The sequence below is a fragment of the Ovis aries genome, chromosome 4 (genome assembly GCF_016772045.2).
Source record: "Ovis aries strain OAR_USU_Benz2616 breed Rambouillet chromosome 4, ARS-UI_Ramb_v3.0, whole genome shotgun sequence".
Taxonomy (NCBI): domain Eukaryota; kingdom Metazoa; phylum Chordata; class Mammalia; order Artiodactyla; family Bovidae; genus Ovis; species Ovis aries.
The window spans coordinates 29,816,431-29,835,727 of record NC_056057.1 but is presented as its reverse complement, the minus strand read 5'-3'; the positions used below and the strand labels follow the sequence as shown (position 1 = coordinate 29,835,727).

At 36.9% G+C, this 19,297-nt stretch overlaps 1 protein-coding gene and 1 long non-coding RNA gene across 8 annotated transcripts in view; one reads left to right on the top strand and one right to left on the bottom strand.

Moving 5' to 3' along the window:
• The window catches only part of MACC1 (MET transcriptional regulator MACC1), an 87,483-nt gene that overhangs the window by 12,532 nt on the left and 55,654 nt on the right, over nucleotides 1-19,297 (top strand). For 2 of the 7 annotated variants that reach the window (XM_060414959.1, XM_042248436.2), the window contains exon 2: nucleotides 7,505-7,597. The exons of 2 other annotated variants lie outside the window; for them this stretch is intronic. The gene's annotated coding sequence lies outside the window, so the exon portion shown is untranslated. Of the gene's footprint in view, nucleotides 1-3,012; nucleotides 7,598-19,297 lie in introns of all 7 variants that reach the window. 3 more of the 7 variants (XM_060414958.1, XM_060414957.1, XM_042248435.2) reach the window with 2 other exon arrangements.
• LOC132659728 (uncharacterized) overlaps nucleotides 2,336-19,297 on the bottom strand; it is a 28,192-nt gene continuing 11,230 nt past the window's right edge. The window contains exons 2-3 of the long non-coding RNA XR_009600467.1: nucleotides 17,230-17,372; nucleotides 2,336-2,720 (exon numbers count right to left, since the gene is read on the bottom strand). This is a non-coding gene — a long non-coding RNA (uncharacterized LOC132659728). The remainder of the gene's footprint in view (nucleotides 2,721-17,229; nucleotides 17,373-19,297) is intronic.

Genomic DNA, 19,297 nt, shown 5'->3' with positions numbered 1-19,297 from the left:
GATATGGTTTCAAACTCTGAGTCAGGAAGATCCCCTGAAGAAGAAAATGGCAACCCACTCCAGTTTTCTTGCCTGGGAAATTCCATGGACAGAGGAACTTGGCAGGAGTTCCAAAGGAGTTGGACACGACTTAGGGAGTAAACAACAGCAATAGTTAAATCACAGTTGCTTTAAAACTGTTCAAAAGACCTTTTTCTCTTATGAAAATACGTTTAATTCACACATTTCATATTGATTAATTTTATAGAACATTAATTCTATTCACTTTAAAATCTAAGCATTTCAATATAAACAAATTATTTTGAAATGAAATCTATTTTTTATTAAGACTAGGTGATAAGAATTGCAAGTGGATGCTTATCCCTTCATTCTAAGCCTTATTTTAGAGCATGGTTCTGAGAGATTGTTTCTTCATGTTTATGCAATGATCTTCACGTTGTTGGAGGGTGTGGCGGGGAGGACAGTGCTAGAGCACCAGTCAAGAGGGTGCCAGAGTGTCCATTGTGCTGGGCAAGGCAGGCCAAGCCCTTTACCTAAACGTCAGTGGTATGTCCTGGGTTGAGCTGCTGCCACCTTCTCTGCCATATACTCTCAAGTCCCTTATATGTGTAAATCCCCTTTGCCCTGATAGCTTTGGCTGGGATGGTGCTTTTTTATTTTTTTTAATGTGCCTAAGCAGAAGAAAGTCAAATCTACCAACTCTTTATCTGTGAACCACATTTCCACCTTTGTAGTTAACTATTTTCTCTTCTACTTCCAGCTTCTTTGTGTGTGTATTGTACAAACCACATAATCTGTCTGTGTCTCAATTTCTTATCTGCAAAAGGAGCTTGTACTCTGGCTACTTTTTCTGCTAAGATAGTCCTGAGGATTAATGAACTGAGTTTCAAAAGCACAAGTGTCTGAGATGATAGGCCCTCCATAAATTCAAATTACAATTATTACTATCCTCCATTTTACTGCCAGGAGAATAGTAACTCAAATGGGATCTAGTATTTATAAAGGGCTTTGCATTTTTAAAAGTATTTTGTAATCTTTAATAACTTAGAAAAGCCTTTCCCTGCACAGTCTCAGCATCATGCTTCTGTTGACAAAGGATTCATATAGATCTTTTTCATGAACTCATCATTGTTTTGCTGATTCAGATTATTATTTTTCAATTCTATTTTGTCTCATCCTTGAAGGATTTGTTCTATATCAAGGCTGCTTGGGGGTTATGGGATTTATTCTTCTAATTGAATTATTTTGATACTATAAATATAATTTGACTTATAAATTGGTAACCTTTATAAAAATATTGCTTCATTAGAATGGAAATGAAGAGATTAAAATTGAGGCTGAGATCTGTATTGAGAACTCCAGAATGGAGGCTTGGACCAGGTTCAGACTTTAGGAGCTTATCAAATCATGATTGAATTATCAAAGGGTGGAGCTTGGACAGAATGTTCACTTGTCCAAATAAGCCTTCAGTGTTTACCTTGGGCAGTTGATTTCTTTTCATCCCCTCCGCCCACTAGGAGACCAGCATCCATTAAGTTGATTCCTTGGCTGTACAGCTTTGTTCATTGTTTATACCCTGAAACTGTCTGGATACACTTGGCTCTTTATCCCTCTCGATCTCCCATGTTGCCTTTGGATCCGATGCTTAATTCTGGTTCAGAAAAGTCCCTGGGACTTTACCCAGGCACTAGTTTAATTAGTGCCAGGTTTTTTCCATCACTCATGAAAGGGGATCAGGCATTGCTTTGATCTAATATCTTTTTGGCAACAGTTTGCTTCTCTTCCCACCACTCTCCTTCATGCCCCAGGTATCCTGTGTTCTCCAGGACATCCAGATGTATGTAGTCTTCATGAGGTTTCTTTGCTAGTACCTAGACTTCAGAACTTCCTCTTCTTTCTTTCTCTACCTGCATGAGTCAGTCTAGTAACTGGAAGGCAGTCTGCCTCATGACTTTGGTGTTTCAGGGTTTCATCACTAGAGAGTGCTATTTTCTTCTTATGATCCTTGAAATCATTTATGTTGAAATGGTTTTTATTAAATAAATATTTCTATAAATGAAGTCACATATATATTCTAGTGGACAAAGGAAGCCTATATATTTTAAGGATGAAAGCAAACAATAAAATGATAGCTTTGGAAGCATTTCTCCTAGAAACCAAAATATTAAGTCTACTATTAGCTGATCAAAATTCGTTTTAAACTTTTCTGTTTTAATTGAAGTTGAGTGTGAAGAATAATGACTTTAAACTTCATTTTTCAAATATGGGTTTTTAAAACTTTACAAGATAAAGTTTGTCTGAAATCTTTGTACATCATACAGTTACATTCTACTTTCTTAGTTTTTGTCTGGAGGCACTTGTGAAATAAACCATGCTCTCAAGTTTTTTCATTCCTCAGTTTATTGATAGTGGGAACACAAGGACATGTACAGATTTACTAGCAGACAAAAGAGTTTGATATATATTATGTGAAAAATCAGAGTCAGCTCAACATTTTGAAATGTCCAAGAAAGAAAAATAAGTTGTCATTAAGATTCCACACAATCTTTATCTTAGCTCTGCTTATTTAATACACACAAAAAATGCAGAGCCACATGATTTTTACTCAAGAAGGTCAAACAATTTACATCTGTTAGTTTCACATAGGAAAGGCACAAGGCGCAGAACCAATTGAAAGCAAACCTGAAAAGAAGAGATTGCCTCTCTTCCCCCGGGAGGGCCTAGGAGGAGCAAAAAAGAAAATAATGATTCCTGTCTTGTTACGAAAACCTTAGACTCTCTTTAATTTTTAACCAAATTAAAAATTATTCAATCCTTTTCAAATACCACAATTTTAATGTAAAGCTCATATTGGGATTAAACTTTCTGTTTTGACAAATATAAACATCTGGCATTCATGGAACCTGAGAACTGATGTGGACCTTACCACCACCTCTGTAAGTGTTTTTAGATAAACAAAAACAGTTTCCCTATTATAACAGACGACAACTGAATTTGATTGGTACTTTTCAGATATATATCGTGGGAACTAGAAGTTCTATGGAGTGATTTCAGAGCTCCCACTGCAGTGAAAGTGGTGGCTAGCAAGGTGAGGGTTACCTGTCAACCAGATAAGTTTGTCTTTTATTACTTTCCAAAACTCATTTCTTTAAGTTTTGCACAATATTTCATTTTCAGGAATTGTTCCTCTATGCATGAGAGAATTATGTTTGAAAACATTCAGTTATTGCTAAGGTCCTTTCGTTTCTAAAGATGTGTTTTCTATATATGTATACCAACATACGTTGTTATATATTTATACACTACCTTTCCCCAATGTGACTTAAAGTACCAAATCACAAAATATACATACATAATAAAATTGAAAACCATTAACAATGGAAGTTAAGCCTCATAAAATAATGGCAAGGTATAGCAGGTTAGGTAAAGAGATTAATTATATTAAACAAAAATATCAGGGATACGAGAATCTCTTTTAAGGTATAACATCTTTGTCTAATCTTCCCTAGCTAAGGTAAAACCCAAAGCCTGAGGCAATACTAATCTGTTTTTTTTTAATATTTATTTTTAATTGGAGGATAATTGCTTTATAATGTTGTATTGGTTTCTGCCATATATCAACATAAATCAGCCATAGGTATACATATGTCCCCTCCCTCCCACTTCCACCCCATCTCACCTCTCTAGGTGTCATAGGGCACCAGGTTGAGCTCTCTGTGTTATACAGAACTTCCCATTAGCTATCTATTTTACATATGGTAATGTATATATTTCACTGCTGCTCTCTTGATTCATCCCACCCTCTCTTTCCCCCACTGGGTCCATAAGTCTGTTCTCTATGTCTAAATCTCTATTTCTGCCCTGCAGATAGGTTGATCAGTACCATTTTCCTAGATTCCATATATATGCAAAACAATATTTGTTATTGTCTTTCTGATTTCACTCTGTATAACAGGCTCTAGATTTACGAGGTAGATGGAACTAGTCGTTTAATAAAAGAAAAGATTAAAATTCGAAGGAAGAAACTTTTCTATCCCCCACATTGGAGAATAATTTGTCATACATGGCTTTATATGAAACATAATGGGCAAGTTTCCTGATTACAGTTTTACAGAAATATAGGGAAACTACATGTATGGTCATATCTTATCTTTACCAGGAGTAAAAACCAAGGAAGTAGTGCTAAGCCATCACTCTGTAAAGACCATTTTGATAACAGGCTAGAATAATATGCTTTACTTTTAAAGCTGCCCACTTATTGGAATTGATTTAGGGATAAGGCTAGAATTGGGGTGCTGTGAATGGTTCATATACCCTCTTCTAAGATTGGCATGGCTTTTAATAGAATCTATGTGATGGGCAATTTTAAATTCACATTGTGGAACATATCTAAAAGGCAGATTTTCTTTGTTGTTTGTGAATACAGCAAAATGATGTTTTGTGTGGAAATAAAATTCTTGACATGGTCTTGTTTTCTTAGTTTTCTGTTGGACTTCAGCCAGCAGAGCCCAGAGGTTGAGCTGGCATTCAGCCAGCAAATGAGTGACTCAGGTGTGAGCTTTTAAGGATACAGTAAAAGGAGTGAGGCCTACTAAGAGGCTCTTTATTCCTCTGCCATGGGACCAGATTAAAATGCTTCCCCTTGTGGTTATCTCTAAGGAAAACTAAAAAGAAAGAACATAGAAGGGGGCATCACTTGCTTGTACTATTTTCTTAGTTTAGAGAAGAGAAAAAAAGTTGGGTTCCTTACCTCTGCCACCACTGTCAGAACCTGGCTTCCTTTTCAGTTCTATCACCAAGAATTTTATGATCTAAAATTCTATGATCTGTGGTTATGATATAAAAGAAAGATAAAACCCCTCAGAGCACCATGACTTCCTAATTTCCCTGATTTTAAAATGGATTCCATGTCATTTGTGAACAGTCAGATGATGGTGACGAGATGAAATCTTGATGGTCACATCATGAAGCTCCTCTCATTTTACATATGGAGACATGAGACTCTCAGCAAGCAATGAGTCACCGCAGGTCACATAACCAGCTGGTCACAAACCCAGAACTAGCCTCCAGGTCTCACTCTTTCTATTTTACCACTCCTCAGGGTCCAAAGAAATGATTATGTTACAATAGTCAATGTTTTATTTAAATATATCTACTTGAAACTGTGTGTGACTATGTATTTGTGTGTGCAGACACATCCCTATTGTGTAAAGATGATAGATACAGGGATGGAGAACAGTGTTGGCCTTTTGATTTCTGGCTCCTGATGGTTTTACTTTGCTGTTCATGAGACAAAAAGGGAATAGAAAGAAGTCAAACTTCCCCAAGAGTATGAGTTTACCTTCTTAATGACATGTTTATTTTTCCACGTCACATTTTGCAAAGAAGTGAGAAGTGGGGCCTCCGCAACCTGGCCTGCTTTCCCTAGTTTTTGACATTACAGTAAGTTCCTTAGTTTAGCTGCACCTTTTACAAGATCGCTCATAAAACCTCAGAAGCTGATTTCTTAGAGAACTTGCACCAGTGACTGTAAGGGGATGCAACTTAGAGGAGAAATGGCAATAAAAAAAGTTGAAGACAAAGTTGTACCTTATAGCCAGCACCTTGATGTAACTGTTTTTTTCATTTCTCCAAATTTCTTTTCAGTTTTTATTTGTAGTATGTACATTTTTATACTTTCAATCATAGTTTAAATAAACTTTCAAGACTAGCCTTTTCACTTAGACATACTATTTCTCATGTTAGAGGTTCTGCAACTATTTTGCTAAAAGAGGACATTATGCTCTAAGTTCATAGCTTATAATATACTTAATTATTCATCTATTAAAGAACATTGGGGTCATTTTCAGTTTATTTTTCTATTACATATAAGGCTATGATTGAGAATTTTATAAACATAGCTATCCCTCTTACTTTTGAATTACTTTCTTAGGGAAAATACAAATTATTTAGAAGGATTAAAATAATTATTTTAATTCCCCAAGGTGGGCTTCCCAGGTGGTGCTAGTGGTAAAGAATCCTCCTGCCAATGCAGGAGACATAAGAGATGCGAGTTCAAATCCCTGGGTTGGGATGATCCCCTGGAGAAGGGCATGGCAACCCACTCCAGTATTCTTGCTGGAGAATTCCATGGACAGAGAAGCCTGTGGACTACAGACCATAGGATCACAAAGAGTAGGATGAGACTAAAGCAACTCACCATGCACACACATGCACATTCCCCAAGGACAGACTATTTTGTGAGGCATGAAATTTATATAACTTGGGGAAAGGGGATCTTTGAGAAAAAGAATATAAAACCACAAATATAAATTGTTAGGATTCCTCTCAGTGCCCATGAAGGCTCATCACAGTGAGGCGCCATAAGCTCAACTTCTAACAGCCTCAAATTGTCAAAATGGTAAATGCTCAAATACTGTAATAATTGCAGTTTCATCAGTAAGATATGAAATACTTCATCTCTGAAACCTCATGAGTACTATGACTTAATTACTTCAGTACTATAATAACATGGCTACATTTAACATGGATAATTTGCACTTCCCAAGTGGCTCAGTGCTAAAGAATCCATCTGCTAAGCATGAGTCATGGGTTCGATCCCTGGGTCAGGAAGATCCTTTAGAGAAAGAAATGGAAACCCACTCCAATATTCGTACCTGGGAAGTTCCATGGACAGCAAGCCTGGCAGACTAGAGTCCATGGGGTCACAAAGAGTCAGATACAATTTGAAAGTACACAGCAGCAGCAGCATGTTAAATAAATACTATAGGAAAATTAGCATAGAAGAAAGGACATGTGAGCCCTTTGCCTGTTTGCCCTTAGCCTCCATTTCTGTCCTTCTCTGCTCCTCTGTGTATTGTAGGTTTGTGATACCCCACATATTGCCTTTCTAGGTTTTTATTGACAGCAAGATTCTATTTAGGTCTTGCCAATGGGAGGTCCTGCCAAGAGACTGAGAAATGAAGGAGGGGGAAAGTGACTCATTTCCTGATTTCAGCTCCTTGGCCTCCATCTGCAGCAGCAAAAAGTTATGAACTCTAAGCATCCTCTGACCATTTCAATAACACAGTACAGAATTCTTCCCTAATTCACACACCTGCCTTTTGGTGTACTCCTTGGCTATACCAACACCAGAACCTGCAGTAGAGACTTTTTCAGTAACCTTGGCTCCAGTTGAGTGGTACCTCTTCAGCAGTTGAGCACCAGTTATACAAGGCCCAGTTATATTTCCAGCCACCCAGCTCTCTCTAGCACCTTATTCATGTTTCCAGGGTTTCTTAAAGGACCACAAAAATGCACTAGCAAGTGGGCAACTGGATTCTACAATCTCATCCTCCCTTTTGTTTCCTTGGCCTGGGAATAATAGCTCCTTCCTGCAGGTGTCAATATCTAGGTTAGTTCACACTCTGAATTTTTACTCTTTCAGACGACTATGCTTGAAAGATCTCATATGGTTTCTTTTTTTCTTTTTTTTTTTTTTTTTACTGGACCCTGAGTGATACAGTAGGAGCTGTGTTACTGCTAGTCATTTGCAGATGTGGATAACATGTCTACTAAGGGAGAATATTCGGATCAGAGCAGCTGGTTCAAGAGAAAGGTGAGCAAGCCATTCATAAAATATTGGTGCTTTGTTATCTGAGTTTTATACCAGTTGTATTCTGCAGGAAAATACTGTCTTTTCACAAAACAGAAAGCAAACATTATTGGGGGTAGTACTCATTTTTCTTGTCATTGTCAAATTGAATTTTGTAACAGCATAAGTCACAGGAATAGGTGCAGTGATTATTCTGTCATTTACAGTTCATAGGAAGCCTCTCAAAAATAAAGAGTGGGTTATTATAGGAAAAAAAAGGTTGCATTGAAAATCTTTCAATTTTTATTGGTTTGACAAAAACTAACAGATTTTGGCTTTGTTGCTGTTTTGAAGCCATGAACTGTTCCAGATTTTTCATGTTTAGAATTAGCTGTGTAGGCTGTGGGAATGGAAAAAGGCACTGCCAATTGCTTTTTGAAAAAAAAAGGGGTGTTTATTTATTATGCCTTGACTCTTAAATTCATTTGTCAGTTCTGAAAAATTTGTATTGAGAAAAGAATTTTCTTTAATATCAAGATCCAGCAACAATTTATTAGTGTATGACCTTAATTATTATACAAATATTAAATAATAAAGTAGTAGAATCAAAATGTTTCAAATAAAGAAAGCCAAGCAGAAAACTGCTCACAATTAAGCATTTAATTTAGCACGAATGTAATTGTCCTTAATATTCAGAAGACAAAGATGATATTGTATACATATATTTGGACAAACATATAAAATAGTCCTGATTTATTTATTAACACCTTAAGCCTGGTATTATGGTTATTATACAGTGGAAGTGACAAATAGATTCAAGGGATTAGATCTGATAGAGTGCCTGAAGAACTGTGGATGGAGATTCATGATATTGTACAGGAGGCAGTGATCAAGACAATTCCTAAGAAAAAGACACGCAAAAAGCAAAATAGTTGTCTGATGAGGCCTTACAAATAGCTGTGAAAAGAAGGGAAGCTAAAGGCAAAGGAGAAAATGAAAGGTATACCCATTTGAGTGCCGAGGTCCAAAGAATAGCAAGGAGAGATAAGAAAGCCTTCCTCAGTGATCAGAGCAAAGAAATAGAGGAAAACATTAGAATGGGAAAGACTAGAGATCTCGTCAGGAAAATTAGAGATACCAAGGGAACATTTCATGCAAAGATGAGCACAATAAGTGACAGAAATGGTAAGGACCTAACAGAAGCAGAAGCTATTAAGACAAGGTGGCAAGAATACACAGAAGAACTATACAAAAAAGATCTTCTAGACCCAGATAACTACAATGGTGTGATCACTCACTTAGAGCCAGACATCCTGGAATGCGAAGTCAAATGGGCCTTAGGAAGCATCACTACAAACAAAGTTAGTGGAGGTGATGGAATTCCAGGTGAGCTATTTTAAATCCTAAAAGATGATGCTGTTAAAGTGCTGCACCCACTATGCCAGCAAATCTGGAAAACTCAGCAGTGGCCACAGGACTGGAAAAGGTCAGTTTTCATTCCAGTCCCTAAGAAAGGCAATGCCAAAGAATGCTCAAACTACCGCACAATTGTACTCATCTCTAGCAAACTGTACGCTAGCAAACTAATGCTCAAAATTCTCTAACCAGGCTTCAACAGTATGTGAACCATGAACTTCCAGATGTTCAAACTGGATTTATAAAAGGCAGAGGAACCAGAGATCAAATTGCCAACTTCTGCTGGGTTATCAAAAAAGCAAGAGGATTCCATAAAAACATCTACTTTTGCTTTATTGACTACATCAAAGCCTTTGACTGTGTGGATCACACAAACTGGAAAATTCTTAAAGAGATGGGAATGCCAAACCATCTAACCTGCCTCCTGAGAAATCTGAATGCAGGTAAAGAAGCAACAGTTAGAACTGGACATGGAACAACAGACTGGTTCCAAATCAGGAAAGGAGTACGTCAAGGCTGTATATTGTCACCCTGCTTATTTAACTTCGGTGCAGAGTACATCATGAGAAACGCTGGGCTGGAGGAAGCACAAGCTGGAAGCAAGATTGCCGGGAGAAATATCAATAACGTCAGATATGCAGATGACACCACCCTTATGGCATAAAGTGAAGAAGAACTAAAGAGCCTCTTGATGAAAGTTGGCTTAAAACTCAACATTTAGAAAACGAAGATCATGGCATCTGGTCCCTTCACTTCATGGCAAAAAGATGGGGAAACAATGGAAACAGTGAGCAGCTTTATTTTTAGGGCTCCAAAATCAAGGCAGATGGGCTCCAAAATCACTGCAGATACAGATGTTCATCACTGCAGTTGGTGACCAAAGTCATGAAATTAAAGGATGCTTGCTCCTTGGAAGAAAAGCTATGACCAACCTACATAGCATAGTAAAAAGCAGAGACATTACTTTACCAACAAAGGTCCATCTAGTCAAAGCTATGGTTTTTCCAGTAGTTGTGTATGGATATGAGAGTCGGACTGTAAAGAAAGCTGAGCACCAAAGAATTTATGCTTTTGACCTGTGGTGTTGGAGAAGACTCTTGAAAGTCCTTTGGACTGCAAGGAGATCCAACCAGTCTGTCCTAAAGGAAATCAGTTATTGAATAGTTATTGGAATGACTGATGTTAAAGCTGAAACTCCAGTACTTTGGCCGCCTATGTGAAGATCCAGCTCATGGGAAAAAAACCCTGATGCTGGGAAAGACTGAAGGCAGAAGGAGAGTGGGACAACAGAGGATGAGATGGTTGGATGACATCGCTGATGCAATGGACATGAGTTTAAGTAAGCTCTGGGAGTTGGTAATAGACAGGGAGGCCTGGTGTGCTGCAGCCCATGGGGTTGTAAAGAGTTGGACACTACTGAGTGACTGAACTGAACTGATGGTTATCAAATGCCAAACTGGATAATTATCTTTCTATCCTTACAGCATGATGTATTTATAGTTATTTTGTATCATAGATATCCTTCTTTTAGGATTAAGTTACTCTGGAATACAGAAATCAAGCTAACAGTTTATTTATTATAGCCAGTGGGGCTTATTTAGAATATCATTTCATGTGACTATCTTTGTGCACATGGAGAACAAATACTTCAAATTGATAAACAGTCTAGATCGAGATTACCTACTCAGATCTTTATAGAAGGAGGTCTTTTAGGATAGTTGTAAAGGCTAAAGAGAATAAAGATGTTTATTAGTTACCAAATTTATAAATATGTAGATAATTTAGGAGAGTGAAGATATTTGTGATTGTCTGGTCTACTCATTTACAATGAGACATGTTAATCCTCACATGTAGCATAGATAATAATAGATTATAAGGTAGGTTAGAAAATGGAGTCTCATCTACTTTCCTGAATCTTTCTCTCTTTCTCCCTTTTTCTGTTTCTCTCTCTGGTTGTGTTTGTATCTGACTCTTTGTCTCTGTCTCTCTCACCTTCTCAATTAGTTGGCACCCTTTCTCATGCTGGTCTAGAACCAGTAGATAGTGGAATTTATGCCATTTCTTGGTTAGTCTTCCCAGAGCTTTCACACTATCATGGGCATTTCTTTCAAGAAAACCATTCATGTAAACTACCTATATGCCACATTTGCAAACCACCTAGAAAACCTTCACAAAATTCTATCGATTTGTTACATGTAATTTTTGGTCTGTTAATCCAGCTTTTTACTTTCTCAGCTCTTAAGCAGAAGTTCATTCTTTCATTTCGCTGCATATTTTACTGAGGACCTCCTATACACTAGAAACTTATCTAGATCCTAGGGATACAACAGTGAACAAAATAGACAAATAAATAAGTCTTTAGTCTATGGTGCTTATATTCTAGTGTAGGGAATACAGAACATAAAATAAATTGGTCATATATATTGCCTGTTAGAGGTTAAAGGTGGCATGGAGAAAAAGAAGATAGACAAATGCAATGAAGGATGTGTATTGAATTAATAATTTTAGTCAAGGGGCCAAGGAAAATGTCATTTAGATACTTGCCAAAATATCACCTCATAAAGATGCTGATGAAGTCACCACAGATATCTGGGAAAAGAGATTTTTAGGCAGAGAAATCAACAAACATAAAGGCCCTGAGGCAGGAATGTGCCTATTGTGTTTGAAGCACGGTAAGGCCAGTGTGAATAGAGTCTCTTGATGAAGGAGATGGTATAGAAGATGACCTCAGACTGGGTATGGGGTCAGGTGTTTTGGACTAAGTTCGTATAGATCATATGACATTGGCTTTTACTTGGTTGAGAAAGGAAGCCATTGCAAGGTTTTGAATAAATGAATGATATGCTCTGAGTGACCTGACTGTTCAAGGAGGAGAGAGTAATAAGCTACATTTCATAATGTTGATGGATTAAAGACACTGAATGAGAATTTACCTTTGAAATTGGCAATGGAAAATCATAGGTGACCTTGACAAGGGCATTTCTGATGGAGCGGAGAGTGGGTAAAAATGATGGAAGGACACCGAGAGTAAGAAAAAAAATAATTATGGATGAACAGAGAAGGTATTTTTCTGTGTCTGTTTTTGCTATAAAGGGAAGATGGGAAATAGGTGGAACCTAGAGGGTATAGTAAGGTCAGGATGGTTTGGTTGACTTTTCAAAAGATGTCCGAAGTATCAGCATGTTTTTATGCATTGGAAAAGATGCAACAGAAGGGAATACACTTGTGATGCCGGAAAGAGAAAGGTTGTTTTTGATGCATTTCTTTGAATAGGTTACTAGGAATGGAACCTGCATATCTGTGGAGCCAGGGATACTTGGCTGGCAGTACCAACAGTTCATCGTCAGTAACGGGAAAGAAACCCAAGTGCATGATCCAAATATAGGTAGTTCAAAAGAAGTGTTGGTAAGAACAGGTGGAAGTTCTCTCTGAATGCTTTTTTTTATCCTCAGTAAAATACAAAGGAAAATTATCAGCTAAAAATGGAAACCAAGGAGGATGTTAGAGATTCAACAAGAAAGGAGAGGGACATGTATGTGCCTGGGATTTTAAGTAAGATCGCCTTGCAACATTAGGAACTAACCAACTGGGGTTAGTCTGTGTGTTTTTCTTCATCTACGAGCGCTTTCCGAATTATGGTTCAGTGTTGGGTTTCACCAAGGTACAGTCCCAATGGTTAGTATTGATAGAACTTGTAGAAACATTTGGAGAGTTAAGGAGGAAGGCAGGAAGGTGGTTGTAGTGACCATTCTTGTCATTTAAACTGTGAATAGAGGAAGAACTATTTGAAGAGGAAACAGGTGAGAGGCAGTGAAACAGTGATAGAATCAGTAGGTTGCTGGTCTTATAGGGTAAAGGAATCAAGGAATTGCCATGAAATATTAATTCATATTAGAGTTCATATCAATTTTAAGAATTTTTCTTTATTCCCATTGTGGTTTCCCCTTCATCCTGTTTTTCCTTTAAACATATCCATCTTTAGACATTCAGTTCAGTTCAGTCGCTCAGTCATGTCCAACTCTTTGTGACCCCATGAATTGCAGCACCCCAGGCCTCCCTGTCCATCACCAACCCCCGAAGTTCACTCAAACTCATGTCCATCGAGTCGGTGATGCCATTCAGCCATCTCATCCTCTGTCGTCCCCTTCTCCTCCTGCCCCCAGTCCCTCCTAGCATCGGAGTCTTTTCCAATGAGTCAACTCTTCACATGAGGTGACCAAAGTATTGGAGTTTCAGTCTCAGCATCAGTCCTTCCAAAGAACACCCAGGACTGATCTCCTTTAGAATGGACTGGTTGGATCTCCTTGCAGTCCAAGGGACTCTCAAGAGTCTTCCCCAACACCACAGTTCAAAAGCATCAATTCTTTGGTGCTCAGCTTTCTTCACAGTCCAACTCTCACATCCATACATGACCACTGGAAAAACCATAGCCTTGACTAGATGGACCTTTGTTGGTAAAGTAATGTCTCTGCTTTTGAATATGCTATCTAGGTTGGTCATAACTTTCCTTCCAAGGAGTAAGCGTCTTTTAATTTCATGGCTGCAATCACCATCTGCAGTGATTTTGGAGACATTAGGTATGATTTAATTACTACTATCCTCTCTATGTGAAATAATATTTTCATAATAAAATAACATATACCCATTGAAATTTAAAAAATATAGAAAAGGTAAATGAAAATCACTGAAAGAGTCTTACCACTTAAACAAATGTACTGGTAGTATTATTGTGTATGTCAGCCTTTGAATATCTCTGTCCTGTTTCTCTTCATGACATTTCATGATTTTCTACCATGTTTAAGTTTTTTCATTTCAACATAGTCTTACAAAAATACTTACTGCTAATCCTAAAGGAGATAAATCCTGAGTGTTCATTGGTAGGACTGATGTTGAAGGTGAAACGCCAATACTTTGGCCACCTGATGTGAAGTACTGACTCATTTGAAAAGACCCTGATTCTGGGAAAGGTTGAGGGCAGGAGGAGAAGGGGATGGCAGAGGATGAGATGGTTGGATGGCATTACTGACTCAATGGACATGGATTTGGGTGGACTGGGAGTTGGTGATGGACAGGGAATCCTGGTGTGCTGTGGTTCATGGGGTCACAAAGAGCCGGACGCGACTGAGCAACTGAACTGAACTGAACTGATTCCTATATAAACAATGAAAAATAAGACAGAAATTAAGGAATCAATCCCATTCACCATTGCAACAAAAAGAATAAAATATCCAGGAATAAATCTACATAAGGAGACAAAAACCTGGACACAGAAAATTATAAGACACTGATGAAAGAAATCAAAGATGACATAAACAGATGGAGAGATATTCCATGATCCTGGGTAGGAAGAATCAATATTGTGAAAAGGACTATACTACCAAATGCAGTCTACAGATTCAGTGCCATCTCTATTAGATTGCCAATGGCATTTTTCACATAACTAGAACAAAAGTTTCACAATTCATATGGAAACCCAAAAGACCCTGAATAGCTATAGCAGTCTTGAGAAAGAATGGAACTGGAGGAATCACCCTTCCTGACTTGAGAGTATACTACAAAGCTATAGTCATCAAGGCAGTATGGCACTGACATAAAAACAGAAATATAGACCAATGGAATAAGATAGAGAGCCCAGAGGTAACACATGCAACTATGGGTACCTTATTTTTTGACAAAGGAGGCAAGAATATACTATGGGGCAAAGACAGCCTCTTCAATAAATGGTGCTGGAAAAACTGGATAGCTACATGGTAAAGAATGGAATTAGAACTCTTCCTAATGCCACACACAAAGATATGGAGAGATATTCAAAGTCAAAATGGATTAAAGACCTAAGTGTAAGACCAGAAAGTATAAAACTCTTAGAGGAAAACATAGGCAGAACACTGAATGATGTAAATCAAAGCAAGGTCTTCTATGACCCACCTCCTAGAGTAAAGGAAATAAAAATAAATGAGTGGGACCTGTTTAAACTTAAATCTTTTGCACAGCAAAGAAAACTACAAACAAGGTGAAAGGACAACCCTCAGAATGGGAGAAAATAATAGCAAAAGAAACAACTGATGAAGAATTAATTTCCAAAATATGCAAGCAACTCATACAACTCAATGCCAGAAAAACAATCAACCCAATCAAAAAGTGGGAAAAAAGACCTAAAAAGTCATTTCTCCAAAGAAGACATACAGATGGTTAAGAAACACATGAGAAGATGCTCAACACCTCTCATTGTTAGAGAAATCCAAATCAGAACTACAGTGAGATACCACTTCACACCAGTCAGAATAGCCATCATGAAAACGTCTACAAACAATAAATGCTGGAGAGGGTGTGGAAAAAAGGGAGCCCTCTTTCATTGCTGGTGGGAATGTACATTGATACAGCTACTATGGAAGATGGAATGGAGATTCTTTAAAAAGCTAGGAATAAAACCACCATATGACCTCCAAGGCATATACTCAGAGGAATCCAAAATTGAAAAAGACACATTTATTCCAATGCTCATTGCAGCACTGTTTACGATAGCTAGAACATGGAAGCAACCTAGATGTCTATTGATAGATGAATGGATAAAGAACTGTGGCACATAAATACAATGGAATACTATTCAGCTATAAAAAGGAACACGTTTGAATCAGTTCTATTGAGGTGGATGAACCTAGAGCCTATTATACAGATTGAAGTAACACAGAAAGAGAAATGTAAATAGTGTATACTGATGTATATATATGGAATCTAAAAAGATGGTACTGATGAAATAATTTTCAGGGCAGCATTGGAGAACAGACATAGGGAACTGACTTAGGGACATGGTGGGAGGGGAAGAAGGAGATGGTGAGATGTATGGAGAGAGTAACATGGAAATTTACAATACCATATGTAAAATAGAAGGCCAACAGGAATTTGCTGTATGAATCAGGGAACTCAAACAGGGGCTCTGTGACCATCTAGAAGAGTGGGATGGGGAGGGATATGGAAGGGAGGTTCAGGAGGGAGGGGACATGGGTGTATCTATGGCTGATTCTTGTTGATTTATGGCAGAAAACAAAATTCTGTAAAGAAATTATTCTTTAAAAAATTAAAAAGTGCATCTCTGACCTTTCATTTCAGCTCCCTCCAGTGCAGGCCTACCTGTCTGCCCCCAACTCCTCTCCATTTCAGTGCATCCAAGCATAACTTATTTAAAAAAAAAAAAACTTCATGCTATTACATACTTCCACCAAGATTACCTTTAATGACTGTATAATGTTCTAATGCGGGTGTGTTTTGTATTCCATTCATTTTTTTCTACATTATGGGATATTTATACTAATTTACTTTGGCATTAAAATTGTGTGGTGATGAATGTTTTATGAATGATTTTAAAATTATTCTTTAGATCTCCTAAGGAATTTTATATGTTCATTCTTCCTTTTTTTAAATGAAATTATTCAAATGCCTCAAACCAGTCCTTAGACATTTTTATTTTCTTCAAGTGAATCCTCTCAAAATTCCCAGATAGTATTTTAAAACCTTTTCCAGTGAATTTAAATATAACAGATCATTCTTTCATTTTCAGTATTTTGGGCTCCTTTTATGTATTTTATTATCTTTCCCACTTTTCAATATGATACTATATTTTTATGATGCTCCATCCTGACCACAGCTGTAAATTCACATGTCCTGTTGTTTTCTTGATTAAGATAATGATTTATTCTAACTTCTAGTTACTTAGTTTGGCATTAAATATTTTATACTTATGGATCAGTTTTTATGTTGAAAGTTTCCAGACCCATTAAGAATGTTGATAAATGCTTCATCTCATTTATATTGTAAAACTCAAAAACATCCCAGTTAGTAGGTCCCTTTGAGTTTATAAGAATCAAAGATGCCTTTAGATTACAAGGGGTCATGGAGAGGCAACATGAGGATGTTAGAGAGAAAAACAACGTGAGAAACCAATGAGCAGGGCTTTGCTGACCTGGGATACAGTTACAGATGTAACCGGCGCTCTGGCCGTGTGGTGGCAGGTGTGGTTGGTCCTTCAGGGGAGCTACTCAAGGCCTTCTGCTTTGGGATTTTCAGGGACATTGCCTACAGATTACTCTGGTTTTACTCTATGACAGTGTGGACCCCAGAGCAATATTTTTGCACTTTGGCTCTTGACTCTTTTACTTCTTTGCTATATGACATTAGGTAAGTAAACTAATCTCTACATACCTCAGTTTCCCTCACTGCAAAATGGAGATAATAATATCACTTACCTACTATGCAGATTTGAGAAGGCAATGGCACCCCACTCCAGTGCTCTTGCCTGGAAAATCCCATAAACAGAGGAGCCTGGTGGGCTGCAGTCCATGGGGTCGCTAAGAGTTGGACACGACTGAGTGACTTCACTTTCATTTCACTATGCAGGTTAGAGGAGATAACAGATGTAAAGTCCTTAGAACACTACCTAGCACAAAGTATACCTAGTAATCTTTAGCTGTTATTAGTTACTGCAAGTTTAAGTTTACCTATATTAGACAAACTCTTGCTTCTGTCAGATTTCCCTTATTTCCAGTCTCTTTATTTTCTATTATTTTATTCACAATCATTTGTAAATATTAATAGTAATGTTTACTGCATTCTCTGTTTTTACTTTTTTCCCTTTGTAACTAAGCAGATTAGGTATTCTTTTACAAGTTTTCTTCATAGATTATAATCTACTTAAATGAATGTTTCTATTTTCTTCCATATATTTTCTAAGTGCCATCTCATTTTTAGCTTGGACATCCAACCTTATCCAAAGAAACTTCCTTATATTCTTGTCTTTCTTCCATGATTACATGTCATTTTCAGTCAATTTGTCTCTTTGGTTGAGTTAAGTTGGAGTGTTCATTTTGGTTATTGTTTGAATATCAGAATATATATTTTAGAATAATACATGTTTTTATATAGTCTTATGAAAGCTTGCAATAGATATTGTAAGATATATATTGTAATAATGATAATATAATGATATAAAATAGATATTACAGTCTTATAAGAACTTACAATAGGTATTGTAGATAAATAGTGGTGGAATTTTAAAGAGCAATTTGTCAGTCTCTTACTAATTCTTAAAACAGCAAATTGTAAACCTCTGTACAAATAACTATTTGTTAGTAACTCGAGTTCAGCTTTTTACTTCTTAAGAGAAGACTGAGACTCCTCCTCCATAGTCTCACCAAGAGGCTAAAGAGACTCATGATATATGTTTAGAAACTTGGAATAGGGAATAAAAGGAATATTGAAAATTTTATCAAACCAAGAAAAGAAAGACAAATAAGTAAAAATACAATATGAGGTGGGAGAAATAAGTAAAAATCATGACATTTGATGACTTTTAAATGACTATAAAATGATAGAATTCAACTATTTAAAGACAGAGATTAACAGTCAATGTGAATTCTTAAAAATTCATCTGTTAGCTGTTTATGGTAGCATACCTAATAACCAATCAAAAGTGTTGAAATAAAGAGAAAAAGATGTCACACAAATACTGAATTTCCTTGAGTTTCAGGCACCATTCCATTTTAAAACACACCCTTATGATATATAATACCAGAAAACAGAAAGTCATCTCAACTCTAATAATTGTTTATGCACTTTGATTTCTAAGATTTCAAACTGTGTGAAAAAGTGCCTTAAATTGTGAAATACAATAATTAAAAGTATGTTGGTAGGCGGTATTAATACCACATAAAATAAAATTTAGGTCAAAAAACATTTATAGTGATAAAGAGAAATGCTAGAGAAAAATAAAGAGAAAATCCGTTAAAGAAACATAACTACTGCATCCCTAGTGACACAGTGGTAAACAATCTGCTTGTGATAAAAGAGTCATGGGTTCAGTTCCTGGGTTGTGAAGATCCCCTGGAGAAGGGAATGGCAACCCACACCAGTATTCTTGCCTGGGAAATCACATGGACAGGAGCGTGGCTGGCTACAGTCCATGGGGTCACAAAGAGTTGGACATGACTTAGCAACTAAACAGCAGCAGCAGAAATGTATCTAGTCTTAACAATAAAGCCTCTAGCCTTATGAAGAAAAAACTGACGAAATTTCAAGAAAATTTGACAATTTAAAACTGTGTTTGGCAATTTTATGACATCTCCAGCAGAAATTTATAAATCAAACAGGTGTAAAATAACTGTAAGGATAGAGTAAGCTTGAAAAAGTAGCTTAAAAATTTCCTAATAAGTAAAACTGGATAGAACAATTTCATGCATAATGTTAGTAATTTGTCCTTTAATTTCAAATATTGTTTGTGTATTTCCAAATTTTAAAATGAAAAAAATTAAAATGTAT